This window comes from Phyllobates terribilis, unplaced genomic scaffold (genome assembly GCF_046119375.1).
Source record: "Phyllobates terribilis strain yellow unplaced genomic scaffold, ASM4611937v1 Scaffold_5__5_contigs__length_657084704, whole genome shotgun sequence".
NCBI classification, from domain to species: Eukaryota; Metazoa; Chordata; class Amphibia; order Anura; family Dendrobatidae; genus Phyllobates; species Phyllobates terribilis.
Window position 1 is genome coordinate 60,814,086 of NW_027362765.1, and position 18,794 is coordinate 60,832,879.

An 18,794-nucleotide genomic window follows, 5' to 3' on the forward strand; every position below is an offset into this window, starting at 1 on the left:
GATTCTCTCCATCCCACTCCAGATGATTGACAGGTCTATCCCCGTGTGTACATAGTACACGGCTCCGCTCCGTACACCTCGTGTACACACACGGCTCAGTTCCGTACACCTCGTACACACGCGGCTCATCTCCGTACACGCGCGGCTCCGCTCCGTACACGTCATAAACACGCTGCTCCGCTCCATGCACGTCATAAACACGCGGCTCCGCTCCGTAGACGTCATAAACACGCGGCTCCGCTCCATGCACGTCATACACACGCGGCTCTGCTCCGTACACCTCGTACACACACGGCTCATCTCCGTACAGCTCGTACACACGCGGCTCCGCTCCGGAAACGTCATAAACACGCGGCTCCGCTCCATGCACATCATACACATGCGGCTCCGCTCCATGCACACATGGCTCCGCTCCGCACAAGTCGTAAACACGCGGCTCCACTCCATACACCTCGTAAGCGCGCGGCTCCGCTCCGTACACCTAGTAAGCGCGCGGCTCCGCTCCTAACACCTCGTACGCGCGCGGCTCTGCTCCGTACACCTCGTACGGGCGTGGCTCCGCTCCGTACACCTCGTACGCGCGTGGCTCCGCTCCGTACACCTCGTACGCACGCGGCTCCGCTCCGTACACCTCGTACGCGCGCGGCTCCGCTCCGTACACCTAGTATGCGCGCAGCTCCGCTCCGTACACCTCGTACGCGCACGGTTCCGCTCCGTACACCTCGAACGCGCGCGGCTCCGCTCCGTACACCTCATGCACGCTCCGCACTTATCATACACACGCGGCTCCGCTCCGCACACGTCGTACACACGCGGCTCCGTTCTGTACACCTCGTACGCGCGTGGCTCCGTTCTGTACACCTCGTGCAGGGTCGGCCCAAACGTATAGGCGAACTAGGCGGCCGCCTAGGGCGCCGACCCTAAGGGGGCACCAGAGAAAAAATTTAAAAAATTATAAAAAATCTTTTCAAAAGGGAAAAAGTTTTAGGGATGGAAAGAAAAGTGTACATAAATTCTTTTACCATAAATTTAAAAGAAAAACCGTTGATTCAATTTACGCACGGAAAGGAGGCGCTAAACTACAGACGTGAGTCGTTTGCATCGTCTGCTGACAGGTGTTTGATCCCGCGCGTTTATTTTGCTCCTAAGTTTTCAAATGTTGGCAAAGCAAAGCAAACAACCAAAAATGCAAACACTACACTAAGGGGGCGCCCGAGAGAAAAAAATACGTATACTTAAAAGGTAGGTTACCTTATGGCCTATTTATACGTAGTTTGGACTTTAGGTACTAGGTAGCGATTATATTGATAGATGTCATCAGCAGTCGATGCGGCTAGTGCGAGGAGTCTGTTTTGACGCATTGGTGTAGACTGCCTGGACTGCCAGTCAGGCCAGCTAAGGCAAGGGAGATAGTATCTACGTTTTTTGCATATTGGCACGCGCGATTATAATATTTTCGAGGTATGTCTCTGTTTGCATGCTTTATCATGTGAGCCATTGCTGTTATTTTGTATATTCATTAGATTCATTGTTTCATGAGGTTTCATGAATGCAAATAGAAAATAGGAGGTTTTTAGTAAATATTTGGCCTAGGTTCTAAAGTGTTAGGCGCTGCGAGGTAGGTATATTGTTTTGATTTTCAAAAATATTGGAAACATTGGAAATTGTTAAAGAAATTTGTGGTTTTTGTCTTAAAAGTAAAATCGTATTATATAATGTTCAGATAACAATTTTAATCGGCGCGTTAACTTTTAGGTAAATGCTGTGTGTTGTAACGAGTCATGGCTGATAAGAAGAAAAAACTTTCGGGGTTTCAGAACCGTAAAAGAAAAGTTGAGGAGGAGAAATCACTTTCAAAAATCAAAGGGTCATTTTTAAAATATCTAAGCAATAGAAATGAAGACGCGGAATTCCAAACGTTGGAACAACAGGCTTCTGTTGCCTCGGAAATATCGAATGTGGAAATAGAATTTGTTTCTCATGCTGAAAATAGTGAACTACAACCATCAATATCTGGTGGTAGATCTGATCAAAGTACCAGTACTGACATGGAGGCTGGTACATCTATAGAAATACTACGCAAAGACTATTCGGACGATCCCGCTATGTGGACCGTAATCAATGATGACTTACGCCTAGATGTAGTAAAACTCGGCCCCACATAAGTTAAAGATTTCGATTTTCCTTTGGACACTAATCGTAGAAAATTTTCTTGTGTTCACTATAAACGTCGTCTTGTCAATGGTGAAAGTCTTGAACGCAATTGGCTAACGTATTCTATTCAGAAAAATTCAGTTTTTTGCTTTTGCTGCACATTGTTTCCAGACTCATCACTTCAACTAGGAATCATCAAACGCTCACCTATAGGTACTGATGGTGTAAATGACTGGAAAAACATATCTGCTATTTTAGCCAGCCACGAAAAAAGCAAAGATCACATGATTAGCTTTCAAAAATGGAAGGAACTCGAAAATAGACTTAAGATGAACAAGACCATTGACGAAGAACACTTACGCAAAATTGAAGAGCAAGAAAAATACTGGCATCAAATTTTAGAAAGGTTGATAGCTCTAGTGAGGGTACTAGGTACGCAAAACTTAGCGTTCCGTGGATCAAATGATGCATTGTTTGCATCTAATAATGGGAACTTTTTGAAATTTGTGGAGTATTTGGCTATGTTCGATCCCGTCATGTGTGAGCACATTCGGAAAATCCAGGACAAAGAGATTCATGCACATTATTTGGGAAAAACAATACAGAATGAGATGATTCAACTGCTAAGTAATGGTATTCAGGAAAAGATTCTTGACGATGTCAAAACTGCAAAATACTTTTCTGTAGTGCTGGATTGTACTTCTGACGTGTCTCATGTTGAACAAATGACTATCATTGTTCGGTTTGTTTCCACATCAGAAGACAAAAAGTTTGAAATTAAAGAGCACTTCTTGGGATTCATTCCTGTTTCTGAAACAACTGGAGGTGGTTTGACAGCCGCTGTCTTGAACAAATTTGAAGACCTGTCACTCTCTGTGGACAACTTACGAGGGCAAGGCTACGACAATGGGAGCAACATGAAGGGAAAAAACATTGGACTACAAAGACGAATTTTGGACATAAACCCACGTGCATTCTTTGTGCCTTGCAGCTCCCATTCTCTAAACTTAGTCGTCAACGATGCCGCTAAATGTTGTTTTGGAGCAACAACTTTTTTCCTGTTAGTTCAAAATCTCTACGTATTTTTCTCATCGTCAACTCAGCGTTGGGAAGTACTCGTGCGTCATTTGCCATCTCTGACTCTAAAACCTCTAAGCGAAACAAGGTGGGAAAGTGGAATTGATGCTCTGGCCCCCCTCCGTTACCAATTGAGCGAAGTCCATGATGCCCTAATGGACATAGCAGAAAATATTAGTCTCACAGGAAGCTCTGGAAATGTCTCCCGGCTAGAAGCTCAAGGTCTTGCTAAACAAGTTGGAACCTTTTCTTTTGTTACATCTGTTCTAGTATGGTTCAACATTTTGTACGAAATCAATTTGACAAGTAAGTTACTTCAGTCACAAGAATTCGATTTAGCTGCTGCTTCTCAACACCTTGACAAAACAAAGAAATATCTGCAATCATTAAGAAGCGATGAAGAGTTTGAGAAGCTGTTAGTTGATGCGAGGGAAATCGCAAAAGAGCTTGGCATACCAGCTAATTTTGAGTCAAGTTCTGCGCCAAAACGTTTAAAGAAAAAAAACAGACAGTTCTCTTATGAAGGGAAAGGTGAGCCCATAAGAGATGAGAAACAGAGTTTCAAAATTAACTTTTACTTTGCGATCTTAGATACTGCTATAAATTCAGTTGATGTGCGGTTCACTCAGCTGAAAGAAATGGAATTGAAATTTGGATTTTTGTACCACATCCGTTCACTTGAGGGAAAACCAAGCAAATTTGTTCTGGATAAGTGTAAAGCTCTGGAAAAGTCTCTTACACACAACGAAGTAAAAGACATCAATGCCATGGAGCTATGTGGTGAACTGCAGGCAATGTCAAGACGTGTTCCAGAAGATTCATCACCAAAAGACGTTCTTGAACTTTTGCTTAAATCTGACTTGAAAGAAAGTGTCCCCAACCTGGTGGTGGCTCTAAGAATTCTTTTGACTCTGCCTGTGTCCGTGGCCTCAGGAGAGAGAAGCTTCTCAAAACTAAAGCTAATTAAAACATATTTAAGGACAAATATGACGCAAGAGAGGTTGGTTGGGTTGGCAACAATTTCGATAGAATCTGAAGTTGCTAAACAAATTAATCTCGGTGACTTAGTGTCATCCTTTTCAAAAAAAAGGCAAGGAAACAAAAATTTTAATTACCTATGGTCGTTTTTGTTTTGTGTTATTGATTACTTTGTATATATTTGTCCTATACAACTTCTCAGAAGATTAAAGAGTTAGAGAGTTAATTAATCATTGTTGTTGTGGTTTATTTTGCTCCTAAATTTATATCCCAAATTTTCATCTACTGCCAAGAATAGTAGGGGCGCAACAAAATAGTTTCGCCTAGGGCGCCGTAATCTCTCGGGCTGGCCCTGACCTGGTGCACACGCGGCTTCGCTCCGCACACCTAATACACTCACGGCTCCGCACTTATCATACACACGCGGCTCCGCACTTATCATACACACGCGGCTCCGCTCCGCACACGTCGTAAACGCGCGGCTCCGCTCCGTACACCTCGTACGCGCGCGGCTCCGCTCCGTACACCTCATATGGAGCGCGGCTCCGCTCCGTCCAACTCGTACGCGCGCGGCTCCGCTCCGTACACCTCGCGCACGTGCGGCTCCGCTCCGCACACCTCGTACACTCACGGCTCCACACTTATCATACACACGCGGCTCCGCTCCACACTTATCATACACACGCGGCTCCACTCCGCACGCGTCGTACACACGCGGATCCACTCCGTACACCTCGTACACACGCGGCTCCGCTCCGTACACCTCGTACACGCGCGGCTCCGCTCCGTACACCTCGTACGCGCGCGGCTACGCTCCGTACACCTCGTACAGAGCGCGGCTCCGCTCCGTACACCTCGTACGGAGCGCGGCTCCGCTCCGTACACGTCGTACGCGCGCGGCACCGCTCCGTACACGTCGTACGCGCGCGGCACCGCTCCGTACACGTCGTACGCGCGCGGCTCCGCTCCGTACACGTCGTACGTGCGCGGCTCCGCTCCGTACACGTCGTACGCGCGCGGCTCCGCTCCGTACACCTCGTATGCGCAAGGCTCCGCTCCGTACACCTCGTACGCGCGCGGCTCCGCTCCGTACACCTTGTATGGGCGTGGCTCCGCTCCGTACACCTCGTGCACGCGAACCTCCGCTCACCTCGTACACTCACGGCTCCGCTCACCTCGTACACTCACGGCTCCGCACTTATCATACACACGCGGCTCCGCTCCGCACACGTCGTAAACATGCGGCTCCGCTCCGTACACCTCGTGCACGCGCGGCTCCGCTCCGTACGCCTCGTTCACACGCGGCTCCACTCTGTACATTTAATACACACGTGGCTCCGCTCCGCACACTTAATACACACGCGGCTCCGCTCCGCACGCCTTGTACACACGCGGCTCCGCTCCGCACGCCTCGTACACACGCGGCTCCGCTCCGCACGCCTCGTACACACGCGGCTCCGCTCCGTACACCTCGTACACATGCGGCTCCGCTCCGTACACCTCGTACACACGCGGCTCCGCTCCGTACACCTCGTACACACGCGGCTCTGCTCCGTACACCTCGTACACATGCGGCTCCGCTCCGTACACCTCGTACACACGCGGCTCCGCTCCGTACACCTCGTACACACGCGGCTCTGCTCCGTACACCTCGTACACATGCGGCTCCGCTCCGTACACCTCGTACACACGCGGCTCTGCTGCATCCACACTGTAAACCCCTCCTGACCCCACACATAACCTTCCCCTCATCCAGCACCATGACAACCAGCACAGCAGAGTCCTGCATCCACTGAGGCCCCTAATCATGTGACCCCTGACTCCTCCCCTCCTGTGACCTCATCACAGGTCCTGTGCGCACAGAACAGCCATATATGTGGTGGCGGCTCTGCAGGTGGAGGTATGTGGAGATTCCCCATTACTATTAACCCCCTCAGTGCTGAGCCTGTGATAAATCCCTGTATGTGACTATAATGTGATTGTGTGTTATACCGGGGGCAGGACGGGGCCATGACTGGATGTAGTGATCATGTGAAGCCGGTAACAGCTCCGGAGATTTCTTACCTGGGATCTTTATGATGTTACATCGTCATCTTCTCCCCATTCAGGTCCCTACAATATCGGATCCTCTCAGTGGAGATCTTCTATATAAGAGAATATTCCTGATCAACCCGACAAGGATGGATAGGGACAGGGACAAGATGGCGGAGAGGATATTACCCCTCACCCTAGAGATCCTCTTCCGGCTTACTGGAGAGGTGAGAGATTCTGATGACGTCACATTACATCATTCTTATCTATGGGAATAACAGATGGACAGAACTGGAGAGGTGAGGACTCTGGAAATGTCTGTAGTGAGATTTATTAATGTGTCTCTCCATAACCAGGATTACACAGTAGTGAAGAAGACCTCTAGTGAGCGCTGTCAGGACCCTGTGTCTGAGGGATGGGGAAGACCACTGAGCCGAATCACAGGGCCTCCACCTCAGCCCCTGATACATGAGGACATCAATGACCAGAAGATCCTAGAACTCACCTACAAGATGATTGAGCTGCTGACTGGAGAGGTGACACTGCTGGGAATGCTGGGACATTATACATTACCCTATGAAGGGATCGGGGGATGACGGTATCATTGTATGTGTCAGGTTCCTATAAGGTGTCAGGATGTCACCGTCTATTTCTCCATGGAGGAGTGGGAGTATTTAGAAGGACACAAAGATCTGTACAAGGACGTCATGATGGAGGTTCCCCAGCCCCTCACATCACCAGGTAATAGACAGGACTAAATACACACGGCCTATAATTATCTGTATGTAAGGAATGAATTCAGTCCCTGTATGTGTTTCCTCCAGTTCTATCCAGTGAGAGGACAACACCAGAGAGATGTCCCCGTCCTCTTCTTCTACTTGACTGTAAACAAGAGGATCCAGATGTTCCTCAGGATGATCAGGTAGATGAACAGAAGGTGTCATGAGATCTCCCCTATGATGTGTAGAAGGCTGTGAAGGTCTTGTGTTCAGTCTTGTTTTATCCACCAATATTATTCACTTAATGGCCAATTTTTTGGAGGCACCGGCACTTTCTTTATTGAAACTTTCCTGTATAGAGATTAGACCAGTAACCCCGGACTGTAATATAAAACGAAGTGATAATTTTTCAGTGTGAAACCACATTAGAATGGGAATATTGAGCACTTCAACTACGCATAGTCGTCAGTGTTAATGTAAGTCCCAAAGTTTGAAAAACTCAAAAGCATGAGTACTGAGAATGTTGTGATCAGGGGAAAAAATACAATGAAAGGGGATCCTGCGGATGTAAACGACTTGTTGAGGAAGATATCAATAATTGTGCTGAGGACCAGGTAGTGCACAGTGTTGTAAATTTCAAATAAATAACAGGACTGGTGTCCAATTAATGTGTTAGAGTATACTCGTTCCTTAGCACAGATGGGCAATAACATCAGATGAACAGTTCTAGTACCACCATCTATCAGGTAGAAAGAAAGAAAGAGAGAAAAAAGAGAGGGGTCGCTCACTGGTCTATTCGGGTGCTCTGAAAAAAAGCGTAATCTCAATGGCAAAAAGAACTTCGGCACTCCATACATGAATATATAAGAAATATTGTATCTAGACTAATGTCACTTTGAAAAATGAAGGTGTTTTGCGCATAATTTGGCCAATTTATGTGTGCCCATATGTGTGCCCATCAACCATGACAAGGTCACCTTCGTATGATGGGAAACTACGCTACGCTACCACTGGATATGCCACTCTTGGGCTGTAAGCCTGTATGAACAATATGTCTCTGCTTGGGCTTTTAACCTACAATGTATGGGCTGGTAGAGCTAGTTAAAACCTCCTGTGACTGCATTGGAGGGGCACATGGTCAGAAAAAAGGCTGTCAAACTTCTAATGATGGGCACACATAAATTGGCCAATGACTCCATTATAGAGTTGTTGTGTCCCTTTCTAGGTTTTTATTTTGAATGACACACAAACATTATTCATTTGCTTTTTCAGCTAATTTTTGTGGTGATTATCTCCACCAAGTATGAAACATACACTGAATGGCCATATTATTAGAGACCCCCCATCCAGTGACTTTTTGTTTTCAGAACCTCAGCAATTCATCTTGTAATAGATTCCACTAGATAAAGAAGTAACTCTGCAGGAGTATTGGCCCATCCGCAAATAAAATGGAGATACTGACATTTTTTATTTAGTATTGATGTCAACTGCTCATGTATTCCCCCCTGGCATGCTTTCCCCTCTGATTTTATTTTCCCCTTTCCCCTCCCCCCTTTTTTCAGTATTTTTCTATCATGTTTTTAATTATATGATCCAATACAATTTTGTGAGTTTATGACTCCATTATAGAGTTCCTATACTTGGTGGAGATGACAAAATAAAGCTGATCATAGACATTAGATGTTGTCTGGATCTTCTCACAATTTTCTGGTTATGGAGACTGCTGGTTAGAATTAGGAGCCGACAGGTTGGATCTGCATCTATGTGATAACTACTACTGTCATTTTCTAATCGTCATAATAATTTATGATCTTTTCTGTTCTTCTGAATAATTTCTTACGACTTATTCATCTGTCTGTGACTTTTACAATCTTTGTTTCAGGGTAAAGATGTGACCCACATTAATACTACAGAGACATATGTGAGGGGTAATGAGCGGTGTAAAGAGGAGATTCCTACAGATAACCGCCCAGGTGAGTATAACCTAAAAAACCATCAGCGCCAGAAACACATGTCGGGGTTGGCACCATCCTAGAGAGAACATACCTCCATTATGGGTCTTTCTTATTTATGCTTCATGATTGTGCACATAATAATATATGATTATTCTTTTGACATGTTCTGATATTTCATCTTTTGCACATATCTGGTCAGTTTACATAATCAAGACAGCAAAAACCAAAATTTTCCAAACAAGCCAATGCATAACTGACCCCTCTGACTCACAATACATTAAACCTACAAAGAACTACTAAAAGTCATAGGAGGTCAAAGATACGTATATTTATCAAAACATAATTTTATTGAATAATTAATATAAAACCATTTCTACAAAACATGTTAGAAAGCCATGGCCATTAGCATAAGCACAAACAATGGGTGGGAGTAACCTAAAAAAAACATCAGCGCCAGAAACGTACGTCGGGGTTGGCAACATCCCTGAGAGAACATACCTCCATTATGGATATTTCTTATTTATGCTCCATGATTGTGCACATAATAATATATTATTATTCTTCTGACATGTTCTGATATTTCATCTTTTGCACATATCTGGCCAGTTTACATTATCAGTCTTGCAGCACATGATAATTACTATATGACATTATATTGTGATCTATTGCAGACTTCTGTAATGTCTGGTATTACCCTGTTTTTTGTAAACCTACTACCATCCACTCTGATCATTACATAGTATATTTTTTTCCCCTTATTAAAGTCTTTATGCCTGTTTTTTTTTTTTTTTAAAACCTTTTTTTTTTACCTTACACTTGATCCATTTTTATTCCTTTATATTTTACATGTGTGATAAAAGATATTGATGGTTTTTAATTCACTCTTTTACTTTTAGTATTGATTTTTTTAGGTTACCATTCTGTAATCATGGCACATTTTTGGTACCATGACATATCAGGCACGTAACCTTTTTCGTTCCTTTTGCTTTTGCCACAGTAAAGAAATTTCTGTATACACGGTCCTGTTTAATGCAGGACACTCGGTGGATGTATCTTAATATATTTTCGAAGTTTGTCAGTGTTCTGGGATTTCAACTCCAGACCCCTGATATGGAAGGTAGAAACATTACTAGTGAGCTACAGGCTGCACTGTTATGTACAGGAGAATTTTCTCAGCCTAAAAACCTCAAAAGCATTCTTCATTACATGTTATAATATAAAGTTATATACAGATATCATGCCAGTACATTATAAGATCTGAGAAGTAATCACCAGAGATTTCGATCCATAGAATTACTATTAAAAATTGTACAAAACATCACAGTAAACATGGACATATTTTGTGCCCCTGTAATTGTAACAACATGTACAATACAGTGAGCGCGTGATTTATGGTGATCGGTAAATAGTGTGAATAAAAACGACACGTTTTATTTTTATTCATATTATATTTTTTTATAACGGTAAAAAAAGCTCTTCATGCAGAACTTTGTTTTCCATTATAAAAACCAATACATAATGGAACCCAGGCAGACCTCACAACAATTGACGGGACCACTCTGCTTCTATTTTCAACAGATCAGATTAGGACATAAATTTCATTTTCCTAAAATGGAACAGACAAAACTCATAAACACAGATGTGAACACACTCCAAAACTGTCTGACAAAAATGGAGACATGTCTGTGTTTCATCAGCTTTGCCTATTGAACTCGCCCATTCAAGGGAATGGATCTGCATTCCCGGATAGTACTCAGATTCCATCCAAAATATCATGGTCCAATAACTGAATACTGTATGTTGCAATTTTTTTCCTTGTAGATCATCAGACACCATTATTTTTACAGTGCAGAATTTGATAGTGTGAATATGTCCCATGATGAGGAGAAGGATGATGGAGAGATTATATACCTACCTGGCAGTGTGTGTGCTTGGTTGTGGTAAATAACCATAGAAATTGAAGAAGGTGGGGGGTAACTGAACTTCAGCTGTGCTAGTTCATGAGAAATCAAAACATATCATGTGACCAGTGCTGGAGAAAGTTTGAATGTGGAAGAGGTAAAAAAACAGCTATGAGGGTTTCTGATGAACAGGATAGCTCAATGCAAAAAAACAGATATGTGCATTATTAACTGCAGAAGCTTAGTCACATATGTGTTTACCTATTTGTTGTGCATAAAGGTGTCCATAGCCTTTAAGATAGGTGATCTTTGAAAGTACCAGCGACTGTCCAACCATGAATTACTGAGGACACTGCTGCAAATTCATTCAGATCCCCCAGTGCTCCCATGTTCATGATGGAATCCAATGCTTTCTGTTGACTTCCAATACATATAAAATAGTATAAAGAACTTGTTCTCCTACATTCTATCTATTACTTAGTTCCTTTTTGTAAAAAAAAACAACCAAAACTACACTTGCACCAAGGTGTGAAAATCCAGGGTTTTCCGTGGACGTAATGCTACTCAGACAACATAGGGTGATGGTAAAACAGTGTGGCAATACTTTATTGAACCACCAAACGGACAATAAACATATAGAACCGTCCCATCAAATACCCAAGATGGTATAGCATTACACAGTCTCACCCTTCCGCTGGCCTGCCGAGAATAGATCAGCTGCGACTTTGGGACTTCCAGGGCCAACTACCTCAACCAGTGGCCCCCCGCTTTTGGAAGGCCCCCACAGAGAGGAAGTAGCAGCAACCTTAGGAAGCTGACAATCCATTGAGGTACAAGGCCAGGAGACCCGAGGGTCCCACCCTGGCCTCTCCAAGAGTTTCCATGGGGCCAGATGACCGGCTGGTCCCAATTTGGCTTCTCCAAATGTCTCCATGGGTTCCAGGCGACCGGAGGGTCCCACCTAGCATACCCATGTACAACATATCCATGGAGCCAGGTGATTTCAACGTCCCACTTTGGTCTCCCCAAATGTATCCATGGGTTCTCTGATGGTCAATGTAGCAGACCCATATCCTTCCATTCGGGGCCGTGTACCTTTAGGCCGGAATCATGCAGAATCCAAATCTGTGTCTCTGGATAAAGCCATGCTACCAAGCTGATGTCCTGAAGACTGTCTGATCTTTGATTCTTTCTTTCAATTCTGACTGCTACAGAGGCATATGTCCCTTAAATAGTTACAATTGTCCTTTCAAGTACAAATCCGCAGGTCAAGAATTAGGGAGGTTATTATTCCACAGGGCTCATTGTTTGAGCATTTATTCAATTTACATAGTTAGTATAGCAAGGGGGCTCTTGGAAATCAACATCTACCTGGCTTTAGTATAATATGTAATTAGCATATTCACAAACATTATTGTTTCCAGACCAAGAGAAGTAAACATTCAGGTTTATACACATAATAGTATGTCTTTCTTGACCAGCCACAGAAAAACACATACACTATTGTGTTTGTGTTGACTTGTCAATGAATGTATTTCTATTGGCTTAACAAATCTAGATGTCTGGCTGATTAAGATTAAAAGCTGTTTCGTCACAAGAGGCCATTGCTTATTTTTACATGACCATACTGCTGTGCTAGATGCATGTACTATACTTGCCACAAAGTGTATGAAAGATGAACACTATCTAATAACTGTAAGTCAGTGCTAACGGTATGAGGCTCCACTGTCCATGAAACTGCAAATGATTTGTGAAAGATGAAGTTAAACCAGAACCTATAGGGACTGCTTCAACAGTGAAGAGAAAATATTGAAAAAGCACAAGCTGGTGGCCAAACATAATATACTAATCCTTGGGTAGTAGTTTACTGTCTTAGTCAGTCTAAAACTTCATTATATTATCGTTTATATGGAAAGTATATAGAGTAATAAATGTATTGATATAATATCAATGTAGTGTTATTGACAAATAATAATTTTATTTTTGGCAGATGACTGTACCAGGAGCTCAGAGGGACATCTGATATTTTCAGATTTTGCAGCAGGTGATCATGGTATCACATCAGATACATATGAAGAACATGTAATTATCCAAGATACACCTCAAGCCCTTCTTAGGAAAAATCTGTCATCTGATCCTTTTCAACAGGTTCTTTCTTCTGACTTATTAAAGGAAAATATGAAAAACCAAAACCACAAAAGTACTGATGAACATGAAATAGTTCACACAGGGGAGAAACCGTTTTCAAGTTCACAGTCTGGGAAATGTTACAGTAATAAATCAAAATTTCTTTCACGTCGGAGAAGTCACTCAGGGAAGAAGCTATTTTCATGTTTAAAATGTGGGAAACTTTTTAAAAGGAAAGCAAATGTTGTTTCACATCAAAAAACTCACACGGGGGAGAAACCATTTTCATGCTCAGAATGTGGGAAATGTTTTAATGAGAAAAAAAATCTTGTTAGACATCAGAGAACTCACACAGGGGAGAAGCCATTTTCATGTTCAGAATGTGAGAAATGTTTTTTAGAGAAATCACAACTTGTTAAACATCAGAGAACTCACACTGGAAAAAAGCCATTTTCATGTTCAGAATGTGGGAAATGTTTTATAGATAAATATTATCTTGTTATACATCAAAGAACTCACACAGGGGAGAAGCCATTTTCATGTTCAGAATGTGGGAAATGTTTTATAGAGAAATCACGTCTTGTTAGACATCAGAGAACTCACACAGGGGAGAAGCCATTTTCATGCGCAGAATGTGGGAAATGTTTTACAGATACATCACAACTTCTTAGGCATCGCAGAACTCACACAGGAGAGAAGCGGCTTTTGTTTTAAATCCTTGCATTGACACCATGTAAAAGAAAAATTTACATTTATAATCAAGTAAAGTCACTTTTCTCCAAGAGAAAGTGACAACAACTTAGAGCACTAAATAATTATTAGAAAATGTATATAATTACCAATGACCATTTGTAACATTTGTATGCACTATTTAACCTTTAATTAGTCGCGTGAAGTCCATTGGACCCCAGTTGAGTTTGTTTTCATCATATTTTCCACAAGTATGGACGGTGAGTAATCATCTGTTTTGGTATCTTCCTAGCTTGGGCTCCCCTCTGTCCTCAGTGCTTCGCGAGAGGCTGCATTGACTACACCTGCCACAGCAAAAAAAAAATCCAAGGCATTTCTAGTACTGTCCACTATGCCTAAAGTTTTATATGTGAAGGTGGTAACTTGAAGCCATAAATAATAGACTTTTACAGTAAAACCAAGGGTGGCGTTGATACAAATGTCAATCTGTGCGAAACTTAAAACATCGCTCGGCACAGTAAGAGATGGCCAGTGGTCATATTGGGCAGCACTGTGGCTCAGTGGTTAGCACTGCAGCCTTGGTCCTGGGTTCAAATCCCACAAAGGACAACATCTGCAAGGAGTTTGTACAGTATGTTCTCCTCATGTTTGCATGGGTTTAATCTGGGTTCTCCGGTTTCCTCCCACACTCCAAAGACATACTGATAGGGAATGTAGATTGAGTCCCAATGGGGACAGTGCCAATATTGTCTGTGAAGCACTGTGGAATTAATGGTGCTATATGTGAGTAAAATAAATAAATAAATATTGTTTCATCTCTTTAATGTATCATCAATAAATGCTTATATTATTTATAACATGAATAATAAGACTAAAATTACCCCAAGAGAATTTCTGAAACTTTTTTCGACGGCATTAAGAGCTCAAAAATTATGAAAGCAAAAATTTTGAAATTGCCAAGATTCCTGGAAAGATTACTCAATGATGACACTAACCCTTCTTTTCTGGAAGTAGGTCGATGTCAATTGTATGTGAGATTTAGTGACCGAAAAAAACAAAACCAGGTGTGATAATTGCAAGAAATTTATGTGCAATGAGCACCATAAGAAGATATGCGATTTTTGTGCCTAAAAATTACTTGTTTTTTTCATAGTACCTGTATATAAGTAGATGTTTACATTTTGTTCATTACTAAAAATGTTATGTTTTTGTTTAGCTAAGGTTCTGTACCTTAAGTTCCTAAATAAAGAAAAATACTTCTTTAATATGTTGTTTATTTTTCAATATGAAATCTGGGGTCCCATGAACTCAACACAACTAATAGTGTAGATATGTTGATGTGACTAACTGAAGGTTAAAGGGTTTTTCCCACGAATGAAAGTTGATTTTAATCAATAGATCTTGGAATGATAATAAGTTCCACAATTGGATGTGTTTAAATAAAACGTTCCTGGGCTGAAATAATCTTATAAATGTGCCTCTGTGTAATGGCTGTGTCTGACCATGTACGGAACACAGTCTGATCAGACCATGTTCCGTACACTGTCAGTCACAGCCATTGATTAAAATTAACTTTTGTTCATGGGAAAACACTTTTAAAGGCTCTTTCGTACATCAGTGTCTCCGGGACGTGTGGTGACAGTTTCCACACGTACTGGAGACATTGACACACGTAGACCCATTCAAATGAAAGGGTCTGTGCACGTTAGCGTGTTTCCACGGACCGTGTGTCTGTGGGCAAAATACATTGACATGTCCGTTTTTTACCCACTGCACGGGCTGCAACACTTCCCGCACGGATGGCATCTGTGTGTCATCTCTGCGACATGTACCGGCGCTTGGGAATCAGCGGTACAGTTAGCGCTGTTCCCAAGTGCTGAATGCTGCCCTAATCATTGTTCTCTGCCGGCGCTGCAATCCGCACCAACAGGGGACAATGACGAGAGTAGTAGTCTGCTCCCGCAGTGTCCAACTGTAAAAATAACAAAATAAAAAATCCTTATCCTCACCTGTTCTAAGTGTCCCCACTGTAATCCTTGCGACCGCTCATGCCCACATTAGAAATTGGGTGGAAGGCGTATGAGAAAAATTAGGGCCAATAGTCCATTCTTTGGAAATTGAGCATACGTATAAACTGGCAATAGAGACAGGGTACACAGAAAAAAATAATTGTTAGGCTAAGTGCCCATGATGCAGAAATGCTGCATATTTTTTCCGCATCTCCCTGGCAGGAAGAACGCATGCGGATTTTACATGCTTTTTTCCTGCCAGGTAGAAGCCTTTGTCAAGCGTTTTTGCATGCATTTCTGCATGCGGGTTATCAAGCGCTTTTCCAAGCAATTTTAACATCACTTGTAAAAGTGCTTGACAACTTGGTCACACTATATAAATCCATGCAACCGGCATGGATTTATATAGTGTGACCAAGTTAATAGTTGAAAAAAATAATAAAAATGGTAAAAAATAAAAAAAAAACATTATACTCACCTTCTGATGGCCCCCGGTCTTTTCTCCACTGTGTCCGGTGTCTTGGGCGGCTCGTGGTGGTGTGTAAGGACCTTTCATGACGTCATTTAGTCATGTGACAGGTCACGCGACCACCGACGTCGGCTGTCGCGTGACCTGTCACATGACTAAATGACATCACCGCAGGTCCTTTCACAGCACCGCGCGCCATACAAGAGACCGGACGCAGCGGAGAAAAGACCGGGGGACATCGGAAGGTGAGTATAATGTTTATTATCAGGGTCATTTGGATGTTTCTGGTTGTTATTAAGATTTAAAAAGAGAAAACACAGTAGTTTGACAATAAATGGCTTCACCCAACCAATAACCATGAGTGGAGAAAAAATTTTTTGTTATCATTCATATTCTCTGAAACAAGGCCAAGAAAGGAAAAATTCTGCTGGGGTATGTAAACTTTTGAGCACAACTGTATATATAGACATATCTTGGACATTCGTTGTAGCAATATCACCAGACTTATTTCAAGTGCTACCTGCGTTTAAGTTTACCAAGTTTAATAGTTCAGATAGCGCTCGAGTCGTGTCTGGTGATGAGACCCCCAAATCCCCCCTTCACACCTTAGATTGTTGACGTGCATTTGTTTTTCTTTTTGTCACAGATTTTAACTTTTTTCTAATAAAGGAATATGTTTTACATATGCCTAGATCGGAAGCTGGATACTTCTTTCTTCTCCTGCACTCACTGGGTGCTGAGCAATGGCGGGCTTCGGTGCCGATTGTTTCTTGAAAGGGTGAGCTGTTTTTTTTCCTTTTACAGCTAGAATATAACTCACCCCTTCCTTCCCCCTCCCCACTTTTTTTTAGGCCAGAGGTGTCTTCTGTCCCTTGGAGTCCTTCCAAGGCCAGATGACCACTCCTAATTACATCAGCTTAGGCCTTCTTCCTTCTTTTTCTCATCCCTTCACGTTTTGCTTCCCTCCCCCACCCCCTCTTTCCTTTCTCTTCTCTCCCCTTTCTCCATTCTCCCATTCTTTCCTTTACCTGCTATTGTCATGATATGGAATCAAATAAACTCAGCTCGCTTAATGCAAGAGGTTTTAACACACCACAGCTCATTGCTTTCACAACACAATCCCGGAGTCACGTTCCAGATGGCTATCCATAAATTTGTTACTGAGCACGCTGGACAATCATCTGACAAGGCAGAGGAGCTGTGTGCTGATGACTGAGGAAACCTGCCGCTGCACCGACAAACAGTGCATGGGATTCAGCCAGGAGCGCGCACGCTGTGTAGTCTCCGCCCCCACCCGTAGATAGCCGTATTGAGAGTCTGTGGAAGTTGTAGTGGCCCCTTCTAAGAAGAGCTAATTTGGGTTGAGATACACACGATCTCCAGATCTGTCATTATTTGTTCAGATTAAATATATAAAATAAATACGATGTATCGGAGATAAGAAAATAACACACAGCCAGTGTCTGAGTGTACAATTCTTGTCAGCCTTCAGATCCCAAGCAACAAGTATTTTACCTACGGAAGAAAGTATTTTAATTGGGGAAAGAATGTATTTTAGTTGGGAATAACAAGGTCATAAATCATGGAAACTGCTGAATTCCTTTCTAACTACCTGTGTCCAGTTTCTTTCTGTAACAAAGAAAGCTTAACATAAAGACACCTTTATATCAGAGACAATGTCCTGTGTTATTGCTTTTATGAATGACACTTATAAAGCTAATATAAAATTATTACATTTTCAAAGATATATGAATTGTCTAAATAATTAAAGCAAAGTAAAAATATTTACCATAACAATTCCTCCCTTTTTATTATTTACGGACAATTTATCCATCAGCTACTTCCCCATGCTATGGGAGCCTGGAAGGGACAAATCCCTTTCACCGACAGATACCTTGTTTGCAAATCTCATCATATATGTTTACTGGAGGAGCACTGTGATATTTTACAGATGTGTTAACTGACAGTCTGTCTGATTTTGCATCTCTCTCTCCATAGTGTCAACATAACAAATATAACATTTCTGCCGGTTACATACACTATTATTACCAACATTTATGTAATGAAAGGGTAAATGAATATACTCTTATTCTCTATCCCTATTTCCACTATATGAGGTCTACCATTCAGTCTGGGGCGATCGTCTGCAGCTTGTTTATATAGGGAATGTTTGGGGACAGCATTTATATCTAGATCACCATGCAGAAGTATGAAGGTTGCAGGTGTAAGGCGAGCTAAGGTGTAGGTTCCTCCACCGTAACGGGCAGTATCATAAGTCTCTTCATGGAAACAGCTATAGTTAAGACTCATATAGGGTTAGGGGAACTGCGAGATATGGCATAGTATCACAGGATATTGAGCTATGGGTGCATAGCCAGCAGTTTTTTTAGGAATGTCTTTAGAAATGATGTCTCACCGCAGGATTTGTTGTCCCAGTCAGTTTGTTGTCCCAGTTCTCCTTTAGTACCTCATCAAAAGTTAGGGCCTGGGGTGCAATTGCTATCAGCATGGTCCCAACGGGCAGGATCATCATCTTTTCTGCTGTTGGGTTTTAGGACCTTTTTCAGTGGCTGGCATGGATACAATTATCTTTGCCTTGGAGCTTAACAGAAATGGCAGTGGTCAGTAGTATTTGAAATGGCTCACTTTTTCTGGGTTCCAGTGGACTCCTCATATATCTCTTG

General features: G+C 42.5%; 1 protein-coding gene and 1 pseudogene across 1 annotated transcript in view; both read left to right on the forward strand.

Annotated features, from left to right (window-relative positions):
- LOC141272008 (uncharacterized) overlaps window positions 1-18,794 on the forward strand; it is a 326,760-nt gene that overhangs the window by 84,801 nt on the left and 223,165 nt on the right. The gene's annotated exons all lie outside the window — the stretch shown is intronic.
- LOC141271453 (uncharacterized) overlaps window positions 6,322-18,794 on the forward strand; it is a 75,759-nt pseudogene continuing 63,286 nt past the window's right edge.